General features: G+C 43.0%; 1 long non-coding RNA gene across 2 annotated transcripts in view; it reads right to left on the bottom strand.

Moving 5' to 3' along the window:
* The window catches only part of LOC107314648, an 82,017-nt gene extending 63,734 nt beyond the window's left edge, over positions 1-18,283 (bottom strand). For both annotated transcript variants that reach the window (XR_001555547.1, XR_004307432.1), the window contains exon 1: positions 18,064-18,283. This is a non-coding gene — a long non-coding RNA (uncharacterized LOC107314648). The remainder of the gene's footprint in view (positions 1-18,063) is intronic.
* Between the last annotated feature and the right edge of the window lie 4,073 nt (positions 18,284-22,356).

Here is a 22,356-nt window from a genome sequence, read left to right as displayed (position 1 = left end):
AGACCCAAATCTTTTTACAAGCAGCAAGTTTAACCAATCAGAGGTGCACTCTGCAAAAATGCAACTGAACTGGAGTTGCAGAAAACATCTGTCTCTGATGTGTGCCATTGTGATACTTTATGTCAGTTTGCATCCATCAGGCTTGCATTTTAACTCTGTTTCAGGTCTTTTCTTACATGCATCAAAAGGTTTGTCATTTTGCTGTGATTTAGATAAAGGTAGGTTAGGCAATAAAATTCTGTGGGCTGTAAGCACTGAAGCAAACCTCAGCTTTTAGCTTTATGTTCCCAGATGCCTAAATTTCCAGTGGGTAGTGTGTCATATGTCTAAAGAAAATGAATGCTAATGAAATAGAAAGCAGTGAAAAGCTGCTATAATGGTAGAAAGTTGCTCAGCTAATAGAATAGATTCTGACAGAGCCAATTGATAGAGCTTTCCCATAACTCTAAAAAATAATTATTTAAATACTTATACGACCAGAGTGCAGACAGGAGTGGAATGGGGAGGTCCGTTTGTGAGGCTGCTGTTTAAGCAGCCTTCTGGAGGCTACCAAAGGCACACTCATACTTGCTTTGTGGATTCCAGGGTAAAACTGTTGCTATGCTCCCCAGCTCAGAAGCCAGGCTGGTGCCTAGCCACGCTCCTACGTTACATCATGGAGAAAGCAGAGGATCCAGGTCTATGTTTCTTCAAGGGAAATCCTTCTTTTCTCACTGGCTGGAAGGCAGAAGTCTACTTCAGCCCAAAATTGTTATCACAGAGGAACTGACCCCAAACTTTTCAGAAAATGTATGGATCCCCTTTAGCTTTTCTACTAAAATGTCAGATTCTTCTACTCTTAAACATTCTACTACGTGCAAGAGACACTGGGAGAAAAGCTTCACCCTTGGCAAAGCCGAGACTGCATGAGAACCCTAAAGCCCATTCAGGTCAGTGGTAATGTTTCAGTTTCACACAGGGGATGGCAAAGGGGAGGGGAAATTGCAACAATTTTGCCAGTGCTTTTCCAAAGGATTTTGGAAAATTAAAAACACAGAAATTTGACCCATTTTTTCTAACTGCAACATACAAGAACATGCAGATAAGAGAGAATCAACTCTCCAACCAGCACCCTCCAGAGGACCACCACCTCCAGCCAGTGGCTTTTGGAGGATGGTGTTTCATTACTGGATCCCATCCAGACCTGAACTCAAATCCAGCTGGCACATGTGAGGCCCTCAAGCTGCCTAGCTGCTCCATGGAGCATTAGCAATTCTTTCCTCTCCTGCCCTAGCTCTAAAACCGAACGTTGGCAGTGTGATGGACTGTTTCATCCTGGTGTTTCACAATAGTGTTATAACACGCGCATTTTCTGAGCAGTAACACACAGAGCCCCATAAGATTCTGAGCCAAAGCTTTGCTTGAGTAGTTATTGATAAGGCCTTTCCCAAATGAGTCACGTCCTCCTGACCCCTCAGAGCAGGGAGCTCAGCCAAACTGCCCTGTCCTTCATCTTATTACAAGGCATGCCTGAAGCTCCTGCAAACACCAGCTCAGGCCCTTCTCGACTCTGTGTCCAGTTTCATTCTGGACAGCCCCAGCAGCCCAGTGCCAAAGAGAAAATGCAGGTGCTGCCCAGGCTGCCTGCAGCTATATCTGCCTTCTCACACTCTTCTCAAGCACTCATTTATGGCCAAGCAAATCTTATTTTCAGGGGAGAGATATCTTACTTAATTGCTTGTGTACCTCCCCACCACCACCTTCAGTGGTGGATGCAGAGGGTTAGATAAACAAGAAAAAAACTGTACGGCGGGTCTGCAAATTGCTACAATCATTGCACTCAAGGACAGCACCTCATACAATGAAGCAGGCAGCGACAGCCCACACCACAGCTGTATGCATCAGTCACAAATAAGGACTTATTCTAGCAGAAAGAGACCCCTCAAATACTTGATCTTTATTGCCTTAAAATGGCGGCATAGCACATCTTGCACACTGTTAACTAGGATGACGGACTAGAGCTGAGATTCAGTTTCTGGTGATAATTGTCTAGTGCCAGCTGCCTTCTAGGTCAGCATCTGCCTTCACACTCAGAAACCAATTCACACAAACACTGGATTGCTCACCGGTGTTGAAGAAGCATTTTGTGAACTTTGAAAGTAAAGACAGAACTTCAGGGTTTAAGTCCATGTCCAAAATTTACGATGTTTTCTGTGCATCACAGTGTAAGGGTGTGTAAGCCACCCTTAATGGAAAAGCTTTGGTGGCATTCTAGTTAGCTTTGATTTAAAGCTTAATTTAGGTCCTGAAAAGGGTTAGTGCATCTTTATAGCCATCTTGTAATTCTCCAAGAGTCCTGCCATGAAGTTAGCCAAGTCCACATTTCAACACGGCAGGGTCACTTTCAGATCAAAGAGGTACTTAGACGACTACCAAAATCCACAGAGAAAAGGCTTACACCTTGTCCAAAAGCCCCACAAAAGCAGAGGCAGGCAATTCACGCTACTGCTCAGAGGAGACATAATGAAAATAACATGTGTCATATACACAGACATATATATAGTCACTCATAATGTTAAATGAAAACTGAAATCTTAGGTTGAAAGTGGATCTAACTAAATATTTAAAACTGAATATTAAAGCTGAGAGAATAATTGGCAGCAAATAATTCACCTGGTGAATTTAGCTTCTTTTTCTGCTTGTGGAATGTCTGCATACAGATTGCCATTTCCTCAGATTTGATCATTACTTTAAATGAGTCTCAATTTTATAGTGTAATTCTTTCCCTGTATAGGTGGCTGGTGAAGAGTCTCCAGTGCTTTCCTGGCACATTATAACCAAAGTTTGCTCTGCAAGTGTTAGTGGGGAGCAGCTGCACACATAGCACAGCACTGCTCTGACCCACAGTTTGATGTGCACATTCTGTGTGAACATTTGAGCATTCCAGCTCAGCAGCACTTCATTTTTACAAGCACTTGCACTGGTGAAAATTGGCTGCTAAAGTATCAGGATAGAGCAAATAGTAAGCAGAAAGTATCGCTGAAACACATTCCCTTTAAGTATTAGCAAATCCTCAACAATAAAACAAAGAGCTGAAGAAGGCTTTTCACCTCTCCTTAGTATAAGCACTTCCAACAATAGCTCCTCATTAACTAAAAGTAGACAATACAGTGTTCCTGAAATCAAAACCCTAAGTATTTCTGCAACTAGGATGGAGTAAGAACACACAGCAGTACAGGCTGGGGGCCAACAGGACACAAAGCAGCTCTGCAGAGAAGCAACTGGGGGCCTGGTGGAGGACATGAACTCAGCCAACAGTGTCCTCTGCAGCCAAGGCAGCCAGCTGCATGCAGGGCAGCCAGCTGCACAATGGGCTGCACTTGCCAGGGCACTGTAGGTTGAGAGCAGTGATAGATCCCCTTCATTCAGCACTGACAAGACTGTTCCTAAAGCATGGTGGTTCATTCTGAGTTCCCCTGCACTGATAAGATACACACTGAAGCAAGTACAGGAGCAGGCATTGATATGATTAGGATGGTGGAAACCATAAACTATGTGGAACTGGGTTTTCTCAATCTACAGAAGAGGAAACAAAGGAGAGGCATCACTGCTGTCTGTTGCTCCTTAATAAGAAGGCATAAGGGACATGCAGTGAGACTCTTGTAGGTGCACAATGATGAGGTGAGAGGTGATGGACGCAAGTTCAAACTTGGGAAAATACGGTGAGATATTAAGGAAAGATTTTTGCTCTAAGAGTGGACAGTTCTGGTGTACATTGCTCAGACAAGCTGTGCAGTGTCTGTCCTGGGAGCTGAAAGCCTGACCAGACTCAGCCCTGAGCAGCCTGCTCCAACCAGATGTGCTCAGAGTTGGAGGAAGGACGGATGGCCTCTGGAGGTCCCTTCCAACCTACACATTTCTCTGATTCCTTGATACTTTAACAAATATTTTTGCAGTGCTTGGAGCAAATGCAAAATATGTTTACATCCCTGATCTGTACTTCTGTAAGGAATGAAAGAGCTTTATAGTAATTTCTGCCTATGGAGAGATTTTGAATATTAGTAACCACACTTCTAGAGCCGCATTAGTGGCCAGAGACCCTCTGGGTAAGATTCCCTGCAAGCATGGCTGACTTACAGCCACCCGAATTTACACCAGCCAAGAATTCCACATTCGATCTTGAGACTGAATAAATGAATGCGTTTCGCAGTTAACATAACCTTGGATATAGCACAGCTATTTTTAAAAGCTCCAAGAATTGCTGTCTTTCCAGGTGCTGCACCGTGGTAGAGACCTAAATGCACCTTCTGTGATCTGCGGCTTGCAGAATTATTGTGTCTGATGCAGAATTATTAGGCACTGAAGTAAACTTCAGCTTTTAATGACTAAATGTCATGCAAGTGGATGCTGGACTTGAAAGCCAGCAGAAAAGCCCTAGGCTACTTCAGAATTCAGATTCAAATTATTCAGTTATCTGTACTCCTCCTAGATATCTATAAATATCTACACTCCACGGGGTGCTCAAGCAATTTCTGATGGTTTACCAGTCTGAAGCCACCTCCTCAACTGTAGGTTAGAGTTGTAACTCCTTGATATAGATGAAAAGGCAGGGGACTTAGTTATGAAGGTCATTTTTCAACTGAACAGTTAACTGGAGGGCACCACAGAATGAGTTTAGCTCTCTTTTGTCTCACAGATTTTGCAATCACAGAATATAAACATGAGCAAAGCTGTTAAGGAGGCCTCGTCTTGCTGAATGCTCTAGAAAAAAAAAAAATAACTAACTTAATAAGGTAAAAAATTAGAACGTTTTCATTAACACAAGATGTTCTTTTTAATTAGGATTTTGCAAGCTAAGTCTCCTAATGAATGAAGGAATGAAACTTCAAAATGATTTGAATTGCTTATTTTTTTTTTCTTCTCGCTGAGAAGAACAAGTGTAACTTTCTTGCAAAATAAATTAAGTTCGTAATTGGAGCCTCTCTAATTAACTGTTTCACGGACTGAGTTTCCATAGGTCTGTGAAGATGACTCACTGCGAGATGGCTTTTCTCCCAGATAACCCTCAGGAACACCAAGCACCATGAGGACAACACAGGGAGTACACAGGGTACAATCCACGTCAGTACCCCCTGCACAGCAACTGCACACACCCGTGCTCTGTACCCAGGCCCTGAACAGCACTGCATGAGCCAGCTCTGCAGCAGCCAGCGACATGCTTGGTGCCACCGACTGCTGAGGCCCAGCTGAGGTGGCTGGGTGCTCTTCAGAAATACAAATGCCTCTCCCCAAAGAGCACATATCCTGTAGCACAGTACAGCACAGCGCCGGCTGCACAACCCTTTCTGTATTCCTTGTGCACTGGGCAGGGATTTTTTCATTTCATGCATCATCCATAACTTGCCGCAGTGATTCCAAAAATCTCTACCATGCTCACATGAATACGAATAATTTAAATTCACATTTTTGCTTTTGGAAATCTATCATCATAGAAGTCGGGCTCATAAAGCAATGGTATTTCTGAAATTTCTCACAGAATAATCAAGTAATGGTACTGCCCCACAAAACAGCCTGACTGCAACAGGGTCATCCAGGCACTGTGAGCCGTGGCTCTGTCTCACAAGGTCACCTGCACCTGCACATCAGTCTGTCACCTGCACTGCTGTCCTCTCTCCTGCTTTGATGCTTCCCTTTAAAGACTAATTTAATAAGCAATTAAAAAACAAAGGAACTGTCACTTAGTGTACAGGAAGGCATTTTTTCTGCTGCCAGTGGCCAAGTGAAGATATTTCAGAGCAGCTACCCAAAGTGCTGCTATAGACATCTGCAGACTAATTGGCATGAGTGGATGGGCCTCCTTGGCCCCCAGCAGTGCCCAAGGTTTTAGTTAAAGAACAAGATGATGCACTTCTTAAATCCTATTGTGAGTATGACTGTGTAACCCTCCCTGACCTCAGAGAAACTCTTAGCTTTCAGACAAAGCGAAGCAAAGCATCACTTTGCAAAGGCCTCAGAACCAATGATCACTGCCATCATTCCTGCAGGTAAGGGCGGAGGGCAGGATGCCACCCCCATGCACCCCAATGCACAGAGGCTGCCCGGGGGCTGCTTCCCAGATCATGGAACTGTGAAGCTCCTGCATCAGACCTGCTGTGCATCCCTGGGAAGGCACAACGCCTTTTCTGCCTCTGCATCACCTTTCTGCATGGAGGCTGTGCAACCAGAATTGGCCCCATTTTACACAACAAGCAATCCTACTTAGCATCTACCTGGCTGAAAACATTCATAGAACTAGCAGAATGCAGGCAGTCGATATTTTTTCAAGGAATGCACACTGTGCTGTCCCACCACCGTCCTGCTGGTGGAAGTGGTGGGGAATCTTAAGCACCAGTGCAGCACCAGAGGGGCTCTGTCATTAAGCACACTGCCACCCTGCCAGCCAGACACCAACACAGGGAGCCTGACCTAAAAATAGAAAGCGCTTAAGAAAAATGACCACTTCTTCAGAACAGCCAGTCTCTCCCTGAATCAATTTAAGCCCGAGCACATCAATGAGATAGAGCTTGACCTAAAGAGCTCCACAGAAATCAAGACCTAAGGTAAAGGTGTGCCAGTAATATGGGAGAAGATAAGTAGACGATGGGCCTGATCCAGAGGCCAGGAGGTCAGAGGCAAGCTTTAACGTTGATGTAGATGGGCACAAGAACAGGCCATGCTCTAACAGCCACAGCTCTGGGGAGAGAAAGGAGGAGGTTACTCCTTACTGATGAGACAAAAAAAAGCAACCTTGATTTTCACTCTTGCTGGCCCATGCTGGATATTTTCTGCTGAAGCCTTTAAACTGACAAGGTTGTTCCACTGGCAAGGTATGAAAGTGCTAATGTTCTGTAATTCAATACGCTGTGCTTTGCCCCAAAGAGAAATAATACAATTCTCTCAGAGAGAAAATAAAGGCAGTACTAAGATAGCGGTGTTAAACTAGCTTACTAAGCTGAAACAATGAAGAGAGAGAATTTCCAAGTCACCCTGTTGGCTATGATATAATTGGCTTGTTAGGAAAATGTGTACACGCGTGAAAGAAACAAGAGATCACAAAACACAGTGTGACCTGCCAGACAGGAAGGATTCAGGCACACTGCTAGATATGGGAGGTGGTGGTGGGACAGAAGGCCCATCTGCAAGCCCTGCTAACCTGCATGCCTGGCTGTATGCAGCTGGACCTGCCAAGGGCTGCTGCTACTCCATGCTTCCCAGCAGCACTCATGCCCAGCCAGGAGACTGCTGCTCCCTGCTCCTGGCTCAGGAGCTGCCCCTTTGTCTGAAAGTATTAGAGCAGCATTATATTGATTACTGCTTGATATTTGCAGGTCTACAAAGTGTCCAAGGAGACTAGGGAAAGTTTAGAGACTTTTAATTTGTTGTACCAAAGCTTTTCTGATGGTCCCAGAAGATTACACATTTATGAAGAAGGGCAGCAACAATAAAAGCTTATTGTTTGCACTCAGCCAAACTTCATGGATTTTTTAAGTATGACAAAAGAGAAAATGAGTTACACAGATTTTCAATAACTTGAACACCAATCTCTGCTGTCCAAAGGGAATTACTTCAGTGTTCTTTCTTTGTCTACCTTGGCCTGGCTTTAAGGGTTTATCCTTGTAAACGACATCGGTAGTTACAGTTAACAGGTCCAAAATGAAGCTGTGGGGCTGAGATCCCTCTTGTCCTCATGCACTAGGTGCTCCAGGGAGAAGAACTAAAGATAGCAAGAGAAACTTTGTCAAGGTAGACTCACTGCAGAAGATAGGAGCAAGCAGCGCGCGCAGCCCTTCCCTTCGCTTCAATGACAAATCACCAGTACCAAGAGGATTCTCTCATCAGAGGGCAATGGCACAAAGTGAGATTAAGGTTGCAAGCCATTTTGCTTTTATGTGTTCAGCTCAAGAGCAAGGTCAAAGACGTAAGGTCTTAAAACTTTTAATTAAGTGACAGTGGAATTATTCATTCCCTCCTGGATTACATCGATGCAATCCAGCATGAAAACCGCTATTTGACATTTCCCTTGGCTTTCCCTCCCTGTGGGTGGGGGGACACAGGAAATTGGTTTGCGGTACCAGCTTGCCACCGTTACTGACAGGGGTGCGAGGCACTTCTGAAATCTTCTGTGCTCACAGATATACTGAATTGGCAGAAAAACACTAAAGCAGGGAAAAAGCAGCATGACTGCAGTACAAGTTACCCTAGCTACAGATAAGTACATTGCAAACTGGGGGTGTGGGATAAACACCAGGAAAGGACAGGTACTTTCTTTGAGAACCACGCGTGAGAACTCTAATGGCACTGGTTGATAAAATGCCCCTTCCTCTATCCCTGGTCAAAAGACATCAAGCAGCACCTTTTTAAGCATCATGACACACACAGGAGCACAGCTGGTGGCTCTGAGGGGTGGGGTAGCCCCAAACATGCAGCGAGGACATGGGGTGTAAAGAGCATAGCCATGGTGAAAGCAAACTAAAATGGGATTTTTAAAAAGAGCAGCATTTTAGCTTCTGAACCCTACATTTGTTTTGTTTTGATGTTCCTGTAAGTAAAATCAACAACTTATTTTTCCCCAATAAACTGAAATTTTGCAGACCATTAATCCATAATATGAACAAAAGCCTTTGGGTGCATGTGAAACACAATGAAAAATGGTCACTGTGGTTCTTCCAGGAAAGCTGGTACTTCACATGAGCCGTAAAGATTTTCCAGCGAGCAGCAGCACTCACGTTTCAGTGCAGACCCACAGTGAGTGTGTTAGCCTGGTAGAGGGTAATGGCTCTGAATATCATTTATGCACACTTAACTACCATTTAGTTAATGTTTATGCAGCATTTTGAAAATGTGAAGTGCTATAAAAATGCCAGATGTTATTATTATTAATAATCCAAGTGATAAATAGGACTCAAAAATTCTATACTCTATCCTTGTCCTTCACGTCAAAGGGATGCTTGCGTGTACAGTGAGGACTGCAATTCAGTGAGCATATGTTACTTAGAGTTCATGAGTTTTACATGTAAGGGAATAAAGAACTAACTTGTTTCCCCTCAAGTTTACTGAGTATTACAAAAATAATAAATGAAGATGGAAGATTACATTAAAATGCTACTTTTAAAAATGCTGGGTCAGAGCTCTGTTGTAACATTTAAAAGCCTATTCAGCAAGCCATGGAGGTCAACATGTTTTAATAAAATGTGTTTTCTTTTAAACGAATATAAAAGAGGGTGCAGAAAAGCTCTCAGCGCCAGTAAGGTACGGGAATCTACTGCCTTCTCTGTTTCCACTGTGCCCACCACCACAACAGCCAGCTGTCCCTAACTTAGGACAGCCAAAGCCCCACATCCATCCCTCCCCACATCCTCATTCCATCCCTACAAACCGCAGAGCCTGAAGTCACAGAAAGAATGATTCCTTCATTGATTGCCCTATTTCCCTAAACCACTTTTCCATTATTCACAGCTGAAACACCACATCACGAGGCAGATATGAACCGCCCCACGGGTCCCCAAGGCTCTAAGACGTGGGTCTACCAAGAGTGCTCAGCATCACAGTGGATGACACTTAGTGCATTAGACCTCGCCAGGGAAAATAATCTTTGAGATAATGCCTCTGGTCTCTCCTTTTATATTTACAAAAGAAACTTCTGCTGCTTTCAGAGAAGTGGCTATTATTTCAAGGGAGCAATTGGCTTGTGAAGGAGTACTAAGTAAGTACAGGGGATTTTATTATTATTATTAATTTTTTTTTTTTTACACGGGTTTTTCTCAGGTTTGGAGTGCCCTTTGCAATCACAGTGGATTCACCATTGAGACTGAATGTAAAATTACTTCTGGGAAAAAAACCCACAAACCACATGTGCCATTCACCTTACTGGGTAACCAAAAGGAGAAACAGTTATCTAAAATAATATCTTTGAAATATCTTCACTCACTTCATCAAACCGGATTTTCCAGAGAGTTCAGCTCCCTTTCCAGCCTTCTGTTGAAGTGTTTGGATGCTGAGCTCTTGGACATTTGGTTCAGCCCTTGAGATTGGGGACACAGGTAGAGAACACGTGGCTAAATTCAAGTCTTTGAAGGCTTTCTCCAAGACTTTAAAGAAAACTATCTTAGTTTAAAAAAGCAAAAGGAAAAAAAAAATCCCACAGAGACAGCCTGATCTTCTACTTGCTCACACTGGTATAAATCAAGAATAACCCCACGGACTTTATAGGACTTACACAAGTATAAAAGTGCTAGAAATGAAAGGTTCACATTTCCCAACTTCAGCACTTGGCTCGGTTTTCTTTAAATAGCTTCATTAATAAATACTTTTTCAAAAGAAAGGAAAAAAGCACTCTCCCTCCCCCAATACTAATTGCTAGTGCTCAGATTTAATCTTCAGCATTTATTGTGCTTCACCAAATCCCTAATAATCACCCCAGAAGACTCCTTAACATTGTTGTATAATGGGAAACAAGGGCAGGGCATTACTTTTTCATGTACAAAGATGTTTCATCAGGAGGCCGGATTTCTTCTATGCAGCTAAAGTACATAGAGCCTGACACTTTTAATTTCTTCTGTAATTGTGTCATGAGAGGGGTTTATGTCACTGTGCCTCTTTGCTGAATTCCAGGAGGCTCAATGCTATTCCCATGGTCATTGCCTCCTGCCTCCACTTTAAAATAATGAAGATTTGGGCTGAAATAAATTTGAAGATATCAAATAAGGACCCCTTGAGTTTCAGGGAAAGAAAATAAAGCAGCTTTTATTAAACTTGTTATGAGACCTTTCATGACCACTATTCTCGCTGTTCTCTTTGCTCAAAGCCTTTAGAGAATGGTCTCACTTTAGCCTAAACTCAGCTCTTTCTCGGCTCTCTAAGCCTCTGTAAAATTGAAGGACATTCACTCCAACACACATCTTTAATAACTCAGTATGATTTAAACTTTCAATCTGCATTCCTGATTTCTGTAATAATTGAAAGGAATGCATTAGCAGCAGAAAAAAAAAGCCCACTTTTGCTTCATAAACTTTACCTTCATTGCCTCAGATTTTCAGTAGTTCTCAATATGTAAGTTTAATGGCGTGACCCTAACAAGAAACGATCAGCAAATGAAACGAACCAGTGTGTAGCTGCTCCACACGGCTACAAGTGTCAGCTGTGGCCTGCCTGCCATTAATTTTATTGTAACTCATTTCTTCAGGTTGAGTACAGCACGATTTAATGTTCCCATTCTCCCATTCCTGTTCTGCATGACAAATTGTTTTAATAAACATAAACCGGGTAATAATAAAGTAATAATAAGCCTAGCACTCACCTTATATCACTGCAGTTAAATTCTCCCATAAGCCAGCACTGGTTACAATGACAATTACAATCGAACCAATCCGCAGCCAGGCAAGCACAATGGACAGATTTAATATAGTTTGTAAATATGATTAGTGTGCTGTCATGTTATTGCAGCCTGGTATTTACATTTCTCTCTGGGGTTATTCACTACACCAAATCAACATTAAATAGTGCTCCCTTCCTTTCCTCTTAAATCAAATATACCTTTCTTTGTGTTCCACTCGGAAGTTAATGAAGAAAATGGCATTGATTGTTAATATTCGGGGATCAATCAGCGCTTTACATATTTATTGTTTGAGCAGATGTCTGTCTGTCTGCATAACCCTGGATGATTTCTTTTGAAATTCATAATCTCCCCCCTTCCAGCTCCCCCTCCACGCACACCCTTTAACATCAACACTCGTCTGCTTACTCTCTTATGAAAAATGTTCAAATAATGAATGGCTGTTGTTTACAGAAGTAATTTCATGCTACATTTCCATTATTGCCTGGATTTGTTTAGCTTCTCAAGCTTCCCCATTTCCCTGCAATGAACTTTTAAGGAAATATAACCAGCTTTCACTGTTTATGCCATTATGTTTATAATGGAAGCCGCTCTCATTTGTGACATATTGCAACACTTCATAACTGTGTGCAAATAAGCATCCTTAAACTTGTTAAGGTCAATTAATCACCACACAAAAGCTTTTTTAGCCAGGACTTCCAGCAGCATAAATCCCTCAGCAGGGCAGTGCCAGGGCTCTGGGGTGCAAGAGGGCACCACACAGTGCAGCTGCAGGTGCTGCCAGTGATGCCTACAGGTGCCATGGGCCTTTTCCCTGTTTTATCAGTCCCTGGTCAGGCAGCACCAGCTGAGACCTGCAGCCCAAGGCAGACAGGACCACTGGACCTCAGTGACAAGTCCTACCACCTGAATGATTTGACAGCACCATTCGGAGAATGGCGTGCCAACCACCCAGCAAGAACTAGGCCTCACGCTGATGGCAGGAAGGGCTGTCACTGATCAGCCATGCATGCCAAGACTCACGGCTGCCTTCTGCAGTTGGGGGGAAGGGCTTGCGTTGTTTGTATTTATGCTTCCACTTTCAACAAACAGCTTCTCATCTCCTGTGCTTTGGATTGAATCAAGGCCGATGTTTGAAATTTAAGATATGCCTTAATCAGACTGAATAGCTTTTCTGGGTGCCCCAGGCTTGCCAATGTCATGGTGCCTTGATGCATGTAAAATAAGTCTGGGCTGTGTCACTGGACCTCGCCTCATGGTTTTAAAACAACAGCAGTAAACCATCACTGCCACCTGAAAACAACTGTAACAGCAAAATTCAGGGAAACCAATAATACTAAAGGAAAATCAAAACCTATGGGGCACCCCAGTGCATGAGCACACAGGTATTTTAGTACTCAAAAGCATGTTTTGCACTGATTTTTTCATGCAGTTCGAGTACAAAGAGGTGCCCTATGTGAGAATTCGAGCCCCTGATCAAGGCCAAAACATTTGACAAGGCCACTAATCAGGTACCTGTCATAACTGAGAAACTGACACATGCTTGGTCATTTACTGTTAGTGACTTGCCTGTAATACAAGTTGAAGTTCAGAGAATCATAGAATCACAGAATAGCTGGGTTGAAAAGGCCCACAGAGTTCACCTGGTTTCAACCCCCCACTATGTGCAGGGTCACCAACAACCAGACCAGGCTGCCCAGAGCCACATCCAGCCTGGCCTTGGCCTCTAGGGATGGGGCAATCAGTATCCAGTGTATCACCACACTGTGTGAAAAAGTTAGGAGCAAGAAACACGATGTTAAGAAAGCACTGGCAACCAGTCAGAGAGCACAGGTATTTGGAGGGGATGTAGGGAATCTGGAGACAAACCAGGCTATTTTTAAGACCTAGCTCTAGTTGTGGCTTTATTGAAAGTGATAGATTTAAGGATGTGACTCATACAGTTACCCAGGGGGCATGGATCTGACTTACTAATATTATTTACTTAAAAGAGTCAAATGCCACAGCAAAATATTTCTGCTGAAATGTGTGTGTACAGAATTTTCCTTTCAGAGCTCGGCAAGGTGACAGCTGGAGAGGGGTGTCTGTGCACGTGTGGAAAAAAGAGGGGGAAGAAGCGGGGTGTTACTAAACACAAGATCACAGTCCTCGAAACATCCTACTGAGATCAGAAGAATTGTGAAGCATACCGAGGTGGTACTCCAGCTATTCATTAACCGCCTGTATCAGCCAGCCCGGAGATTAGAGCTTAATGCAATGGTGAAGTAAGTGTCCATATCACAGTGGCCATGGAGGAATAGCGAGATGTAATGAAACTGAATAGCTAGCCATTGAAAGTTGAAAAATATATTGATTTTTCAGTGCTTGATCACCCAGGAGGCTTTATCAGGTATGAATACTTGGGAACCATCTGCTAACTCTGTAATGGTATTTTAGGATTTGTGACAGACACTGGCAAAAATAAAACTGTGTGTTAGAAAATAACACAAACTGAAGCCTGCCTCTCTGGCAATACGTTCCACTGCTCCACATCTGGTTTGCTCTTTCCTGCCTTTTAATTGTTTTCAAATTAGGTGTAGTTAATGTGCGAATACAAATTAAAATTAGCACAAGATTCAATTTCTCCCCACCTTTCATACCAAAGAGAGCTGAGACATCTGAGTAGCATTTATCTCAACATCAGATTGCATTACTTCTGTGGTAAAGATTCCTCTTCTCCCCAAAGGAAGTCAGCAGGCCCCCCATTATTGTGTTTAGCTATTGAACCTCATTGTCAACATTTCTTAGCATTCATTTGTGTAAGTCAGAGAACAAAAACGAACAGGAACAGGCTTGGAGGCACAATATCTACATATTGTCTGATGTAAATAACACTCCTAGACATGATTGGCATTCTCCAAACAACAATCATTGTTATTGAAATGTGCCTCTATTCCCCTTGTTTTAATACTGAGAATGATTATGAAATCTCTTTGGGTACAATAAATCAGCTGAAGGATGTAATAACATGTTTCAGCTGTTGGAATGGATGTTTGATTACAGCTCTGAGGGTTTTTTCCTCATCTTGTTTCTAGTTTAATTCTTAAACCATTCTGTGATTTAAAAAAAATATATATTCCTCACATCAAATACTCATTCTTGTTTACAGACCGTGGGTAGCCAAGCAGGAATCAAGTTGCATTTTAACAATGCAGAGAAAATATTTTTCTATTACAGTTTTGGTTAAAATAGTAAGTTAAACTGTCATTTGAAATTATTTTCAGTAAACATTTAATTTTAGTGCCTATGTAAAAATAGGAAAGCTAAAATAAGGTGGTAAAAGGAGTGAATGAGAGAAGAAAGGAGATTTTGGCCAGACCACAATTGATTTCCAGACAAAAAAGGAACCCGCCTTTCCTCCCCCGGTGACCCTGCATGCCTTTCCATGAGTACATGGCAGTAGGATAATTAATTTGCCCCAGCATGCTCAAGTGTAAATGGGGGGAAATTAATTCCCACCTGATTTTGCACTGTACAGCGACACAAAAAGCGGAGGGAAATCAGAGCAAAGGCAGAGAGTCTACAAGGCAAGACAGCTGGACAGAGCTTCTGAAGGGTCTGTGCACCCGCTTGAGCAAAGGCAGCACAGTTTCCCAGCTTCGCTCTCCCAGAAAAGACTCTAGCAAATTATTTCTTTGCTTTATGTCTTTGGGGAAAGGAAGGAAAAACAACTAGGGGAAACAAAAAGATCAGCATGCGGGCTTTCGCTGCCATCCCAAGGGGCAGGCCCCATGTGGATGGGCAAACCACGGCGCCCGTGAGAGCATTCCTTGATGTTCTCCCAAAGACTGCAAGGCCAAAGAGGCCACTTACATTCAAGGCTGGCGGTGGGAAAATTCAGAGAAATTTGGGACTTCCTGAAGTCTTTAGAACTGCTCAGTGATGTGTTGCCAACATTTCAACAAGAGGCTCCTGAGAGAATTCCCCCTTTGGCCTGTGATAAACCCAGTGCCCCAACAGTGTGTTTGCTTGCCAAGAGGAGGGGCGAGGGATGAGAAAACCATTCAAGCATTTTCCTCTTTAAATGAAAACACTTTCTCATCATCGTAATCAAGAAAAGAGACTATCCTACTGGGAAAGCAATCTTACACCATCCATGTGGGTAGAGCCGCATATGCTCCATCTCCCTGCCAGCAACAGAATCTGCACTGCACTGAAGAAATCAAACTGTGGATGGTGAGAAGGCTGCCTGGGGATGAGCATGCAGGTTCCCACCATTTTCCCTGGGGTGTCCAGCAACACTCCTGGAAACCTAGACAACACTTAGGAATGGTGATTAGGGGCAACTCCAAAGCAGCACACCAGAGCAGGGCCCTGAGGCTTGACCCACCAGTGCACTGCCATCAGGTCCACACTGAAGAATTGAAGAGCACATGCTGGCAGCCCTGCTGTTGCCCACGAGGTAATAAGGGGAGATCCTGCCCCATGCACTCATACACACACCGCAGCCTCTGCTCTGCAGACAGGCTGGTGTTCAGCTCAACACAAAGACTTTGTATTGCCAGAGCCTCCAGCACAACCAAGAGAGTCTTTCTGTCGCTCAGTAGCATTACAGAACACCTTTAAACAGGTACACATTGGTTGATTTTCTCCTCTCTTTTTGACCTTTATTCAAGAGGAAAACTGCCAACTGCACAAAAGCCTGCCAACTCCAAGAAGCTTAATTGTGCAGATTACAGTCTGTTTGTAACACAGATTATTAAAAGCACACTTGGACCCTTCACATCCCTCTGTTTGATGCACTAATAGGTTCTGCACTAGATAAAGGAGGTTTGGTTGGATCCCCCTCCAGCAGCCCTGGGGTGCCTGTGCCTCCCCTGCTCCCAGCCACTGCTGCTGGGCAGAAATAACCAAGTCACCAGGCCAGCTCTATGATGCGACCACAGCCTGCCCAACGCATAGTAAGATACACTCTGCTCTTATATGGGATTCTTAAAAAAACAAAAACAAACAAACAAACAAAAAAACACCCACAAAATACACTTCCCTTATTCTGTATATTCTATCATGATCATTCTGAAATGAGGTCCGTCACAAGAGGTGTCCCCCTGGGATCTGTCTTGGAACTTGCACTCTTAAACATTTTTATCAGTGACATAGACGATGGAATTGAGCACATCCTCAGCAGGTTTGGTAATGACACCAAGCTGAGCAGTGGAGCCAACACCATAGAAGGAAGGGATGCCATCCAAATGGACCAGGACATGCTTGAGAAGTGGGCATATGAGAACCAGAAGAGGTTCAACAAGACCAGGTACAAAGTGATGAACTTGGGTCAAAGCAGTTCCAGACATGAGTACAGACTGGGAGAACTCGTTTAGAGCAGTCCAGTGGAAAAGGACTCGAGCACTGTGATGGATGAAAAGCTGGGTATGAACCAGCAGTGTGCTCTTACAGCCTGGAAGGCCAACAGTATCCTGTGCTACATCAGCTGAGGGATGGCCAACAGGGAGAGGAAGAGATTGTCTGTGGAAATGTCAGGCTCTTATTATCTTCACTCTTCAGTTTCCTGCTCCTGAGCATTATCACCATTAAAACCCAAGGAACTCCCCCTTATCACACTCTCCAAAGTGGAAGACTTTCCTCACACTTGTTGCCTCCTGCTCTCTTCACTGCCTCCACATTCCTCTCCTTGACTCCCTCCCACAGGGAAGTCAGAAGGTAGCCCAGCCTCCCAGTGCTTACGAGCTCCTGGCTGTTTGATACCAATATCTTTCTGCCATAATCAGAGCACAACATGAGAATAAGCACAGAATACATTTTTAATTTGAACACGCACTTGTAGCTGTGTGCTGATTCCTTGTTGCCATACTGTTGATGAGGAACAAATTGAAGCAAGCCACAAACTAATTTCCTAAATGTGTTTTGTTTTTTTTTTCTTCTCCAATGGTAAGGAAGAGATGAGTTTTAGATGAGAAAAAACATCTATCTGCAGCTCAATGAACTGAAACCTCTGAAACAAAACTCCTACATGCATCAGAAGTATTCAAGAATGACACTGAAGCATAAGTCTCTTCAAATTTCATGATGAAACTAAATGGAGTTAGCAAATCGGAAGGATGACAAGGACAGAGGAAGACAGGACATACCTACTGTGATAAACAAAATCAGTAGTGTCTTGTCTTAACAAAACAGTGCTGTTCCTGTGATACATACCATAAGCTGTCCTACCTCTTTTATGGGACTTCAGTAAAACTGCACATAAGCAATATATTGCTCCTGCATGTCCAGCTCTCCCAACAGATGGCACCCTCTCACATTTGGTACGACTGTGGTTCACTCAGTTTAAAACCAAGAGGGCAGCAGCAGTGATTAATTCTCTTGCTGTGCAGTACTTAGCTCTCCTGCTATGAGACGCAAATGAACTTGTCCTGGACACTCATTTAGGAAAATTAACTCCTACAAATGTGATTTCCAACCACAAAGAGTGCTATAGCCATCAAGAGCCCAGGAAGCCTCGCTCCTAGAAAACCAGGTTGCAAAATCCATAAGCTAGCTTCAGCACAGAAGCCCACAGACAGGCAGATAGCACTGTGCCTGCATGCTGTGCCAGCTCACCACCACGTACCGTCAGGGAGATCTGCCACAGGTTGCAAAGGACTGGTTTCTCTGGTGGATACCTTACACAGATACAATACCACCTACCTTTCTCAGTAGGTAATCTAAGTTCTTACCTCTGTAATACCAAAGAAGCCTCTGTGAACGTAAGCTGAGAGAGCAGGATTGACCAGTCTCACCAAAGCAAGGATGAGGTGATATAGAACTTCAAATGCAGATGGAATCAACCCCTCTTTGACCACCTCCTGACATTAACAAGAAGAAGCTGTTTTCTTCCAGCAAACTTGCTACAGTAAGCCCTCCACACACATGTGGAGTCCTGTCCCCAGTGAGGTAAGCCAGCCCTCTCATTCCAAAGCACCGTGTTCCAATGGCTACATCACAAGGCATCAGAGCTCCCAGGCAACTATTTAGTTGTGACATTTGTGGAGTCCTGAAGCCAGGAGCCTTGCACTGCATGTAGTGCTTAGCTCACACAGTGGTGATGCCGTTACTGTCAATGCACAACTGCTGCATGCTGAGAAGACCATCATCATTATCCATGAAAACAAAACCAAGAATTTCAAAGTAAATTGCCTGAAATCAAATTCTGGTTTAGTTGCCAGATCTTGAAAGCAAACCAGAATAAAAAGTACTTTAAAAATCCAGAAAGCATTCATAAACTAAAAATTAGAAGACTTCAAGCAGTCTGTGAAGCTGTTGAAGGCGAGGAAGCAATTCTGCAGCAATACCACAGGTAACAGACAAGAGCAACAACAACAGTGCAAACCAATAAGATGTAATACAGCTCCACCTGCCCCCAGAGCCTTGGTGAAGGTCATGTTTGAACTTAGTTTGCAGCTAAGATATGCTATAAAACATTAGCAAATTCTACAAATCACGTGATTTGTAAGCTGTGCTATATTCCATAGCACAATGCTTCCCCTGTTCTGATTATTGGCATATCCATCATCCCTTTCTTTAAGCAATTTGCTAACAGGAATAGCCTTCTGCTGAATAAAACAGACACTCTTCTGCATAAACACAAGCTGAAACTAAGTAATAGACATATGCCATACAGGTCAGCTACGTTAAACTTATTAGGACATCTCAAAGTTTTTGCAGAACAAAAGGTTCTAGGAGAATAAACCCCCTAAAGTACACAGCCTGCCTAGAATTTAGAGCAGCATCTACAATAAATGTATGCATGTGCTTGAATATGATGTCTGATCAGGTTTTCTTCTTATATTCTATGGCAGATACACAGAACATTATTTATTTTCTGCCATTCTTGACTGGTTTTAATTGCATGTTCTTTATTACCATTCAGAAAGATAAATTAATTTTTAGCCCATGAACTCTTACATTAGTGTTTCTCCCCATCTTCTTCCCTTTATCTTATACATTAAAATTGTATTCCATTTTTTATATACAATTCATTTTCTGCTTGTATGAAGAAAGCGCATATTCCCCAAGTATTTAGGTTGCGTGAGCTGTGAATAAAGATTTAAATATCTGGAGTGTTTCTTCAAAATCCAATGCATGGTCTAGAAGTACATTTAAAAAATTCAGATTTTATGTTTTTCAGCATCTTCCTTCCTGGTTGTTTCTGGATGGATATTCATCGTGAAACTCTTGAAACTACTTGCCTACCACCTTTTAAGAAATTGGCTTTCTAATAATTAGAGAAAATTGTTTCCCTAGTCTTTTCCATTACAGATGATGTTTTCCTTATTTACTGTATCTACAATTCAAATGGTTTGGCTCTATTAAATTAATTTCTATACCATCAGCATCCTCTAACAAAGATGGCTGCTGGTTGCTTCCTATTGTATCTACATAAAATGGACTTCATTATGACCAAAATGTTGACAATATTGTTTTCTCTTGCTTTATAATTAGCTACTTGCTTAATTAGGAAATTTCTGAAGATAAGAGGTATGTAATCCAAAAGCACTGGGAGCCAGGGTTTGTTCTACACCTGTGCAATGCCTCTCCCTCCTGCCACAGAGGGTCTGACCCTGCTGATGGGTCACCTCAGAGATCTTAGTTCAGTTTGGAAAAGGCGGGGCTGCAGTGCTGGGTGCAACCTCTCCTTGGTGGTCTGCACAAGGATCATTTCCCCTTGTGGTCATGCACTGTTCAGTAAGGACAAGTGCCTATGAGAACGAGCTTGTTCATAAAGATCACAGCAGCACCTATGCTAACAACAGAGAGAAAATTCAGACACAAAACATCACTGCATTCACTTCAGAGTCCATGGTGGGACAAAAGAACAGCCTCTTAACCTACCCTGTCTGCAGATATCCAATGTACTTCACATTTTGATTAGCAACATCCATGCACAACAGAGAAAGTTGGAGTGCTATTTCTATAATTATTTTATTCCTTTTCTCTCCATTTTCCAGCCTTCCCCACCCCTGGGCTCTTTAAAGAATGACTCCCAGGAGTGTCCATTCAAGCAGAGTGAAAACATTGCCAGTGGGAGCTAACTTCCACAGCACAGGTTGCTGTCACCAATGACCTATTCAGCAGCAGTTGCACCAACCAGGCTTTGTCTTCTGCACCACTAAGCAAACTGATGGAGGGTTCAGTCCTTTGGCAGATAAACAGAATTAAAGGAAGCACAAAGGGAGCAGACAGCAGGGTTGAAATATTTAGTGGAAAAAGGGGAGCTGGTCAATAAGAGGGGATGGAGTCTGGATCAAAAAGGACTGATTGACAATAGGACACAAGCTATCCCACTGGTCAAGATGACAAAACATTGTGCTCCCAAAGCTGTTCCCCTCAGCACAGCAGGGAAGAATCCAGAGCAAGAAATGGCAAGCCAGCAACTCAATATATAAGCAATATGCAACGGGGAAAAAAACACAAAGGGTAAAATTCTGTGGTGCTTGCAACAAGCTGAGACCATGATCTCAATTAATCAAACAAAAGAAACTTTTAGAGAAGGTAACTATTGGAAAGAAAGAAAATGTATAACAAGGAAGAGTAGGATTTTAGTTAAGGCCTTCGTATGAGACCTGGGAGAGCTGCATTTCAAGAATACCATGTATTTCCTGTGGGACCATAAGTGTAGCACTTAATCTCTTTGCAGTTCAGTCCTCAGCAGTGAGCAAATACTCAGGGAGAGAATACCATGTACGCTGAGTGAGAACAGTGCTGGCATGCTGGGGCACACCTCATTCACATAACAGAAAGAAGTCTGTTGAAGCAAACTTTTCTGGAAAATTCCCTATCTTGAATTTTTTCCATTTTGCAGAATTTAAATGGGATGTGTTTCTTCTTATGTTTTCAAAGCATTGAATTTCCAATCACAGCTTTCTATCATTTTCTACTTTTAAGCCACTGAATACAGATATCTGACTGGAGCGCTGTGAATGCAGATGTCTGAATGTTGTCCTGAGATTTTCCCCTCTTCTCTTTTTGTGATTCCTGTGTTACATTTCACTCCCACACCATGTTCCAAGACCCCATCCTTCTGGAGTGGAAGAGAAAGAGTGAAACTGTAAAGCTGCTGACTTTCCAAAACTTGGGGGAAAAATGAAGCTAAAAACATTAATGACATTCGAGAAATTTAATTTCCTTATTTTTAAGGGGTTTGGAACATTTTCAGGAAAAGGGGATTTTTTTCCTTTCTTCTTTCATGCTGTTCAACTTTATTTAAATATTTTTCCCTCCTTGACATTTGTAGAAAGAAAAGCAGCTGAAAAGATTAAAGCAGCTACACAAATGTATATTAGAAGGCCCTCCCCTACATCTCTGTAACAGTTTTTCCTTGAAAATTTGAAGATGTGACTGCCACTCCCAACTCAGACCATGAGAAAGCGCTTCCAGTTCAACTCTGCTCTCAGTGACTATCCTCACTCACACTAAGAAGGCTTCTGGATCTTGTCAGCAGCCTCCTGCACCAGACCCTGGGGGAACAAACCCTGTTCAACTGCAGGCAAAGCACTGCTCTCCTCTGCCATGGCAGCAAAGGAAGACAGTATCTTTGTGCCCATTCCTAGGCAGTCGTGGGTGTGCAGAGATGGCATGATGACCACCGCCCCATGGATGAGCTGATTTTGCCAAACCAAGTGCCTAAAAACTACCTGAGCTGTTCCGAACTGTGGTGGCTCCACAAAAAGCGGTTCCTGGATCGGTGCACAGAGTTAAACGCCTGCCACCCAATGACAGCCTCACAAGTAACAAAATAATTCAAACAGGTCAAGTTACCGACTCAGGAACAGGGAAGGGTTTCTTGCTTCCTGCCACAGAGAGGAAATTTTCCAGTCTCCATTTAGAATTGGTCATCATTATTAAACGCACACAGGGATGGGCTTTTTGGATGTGATATAAATGACTTAAAGCTGCAATTCAAATAGGTCTATAAAGTGCTCCTGTGATGTTCCTCTCCCTTTCTTCCCCCCCTGGTTTTTTGAAACTGT

This window comes from Coturnix japonica, chromosome 5, assembly GCF_001577835.2.
Source record: "Coturnix japonica isolate 7356 chromosome 5, Coturnix japonica 2.1, whole genome shotgun sequence".
Taxonomy (NCBI): Eukaryota; Metazoa; Chordata; class Aves; order Galliformes; family Phasianidae; genus Coturnix; species Coturnix japonica.
The sequence above is the reverse complement of the archived record's forward strand: the minus strand, read 5'-3'. Positions and strand labels throughout refer to the sequence as shown.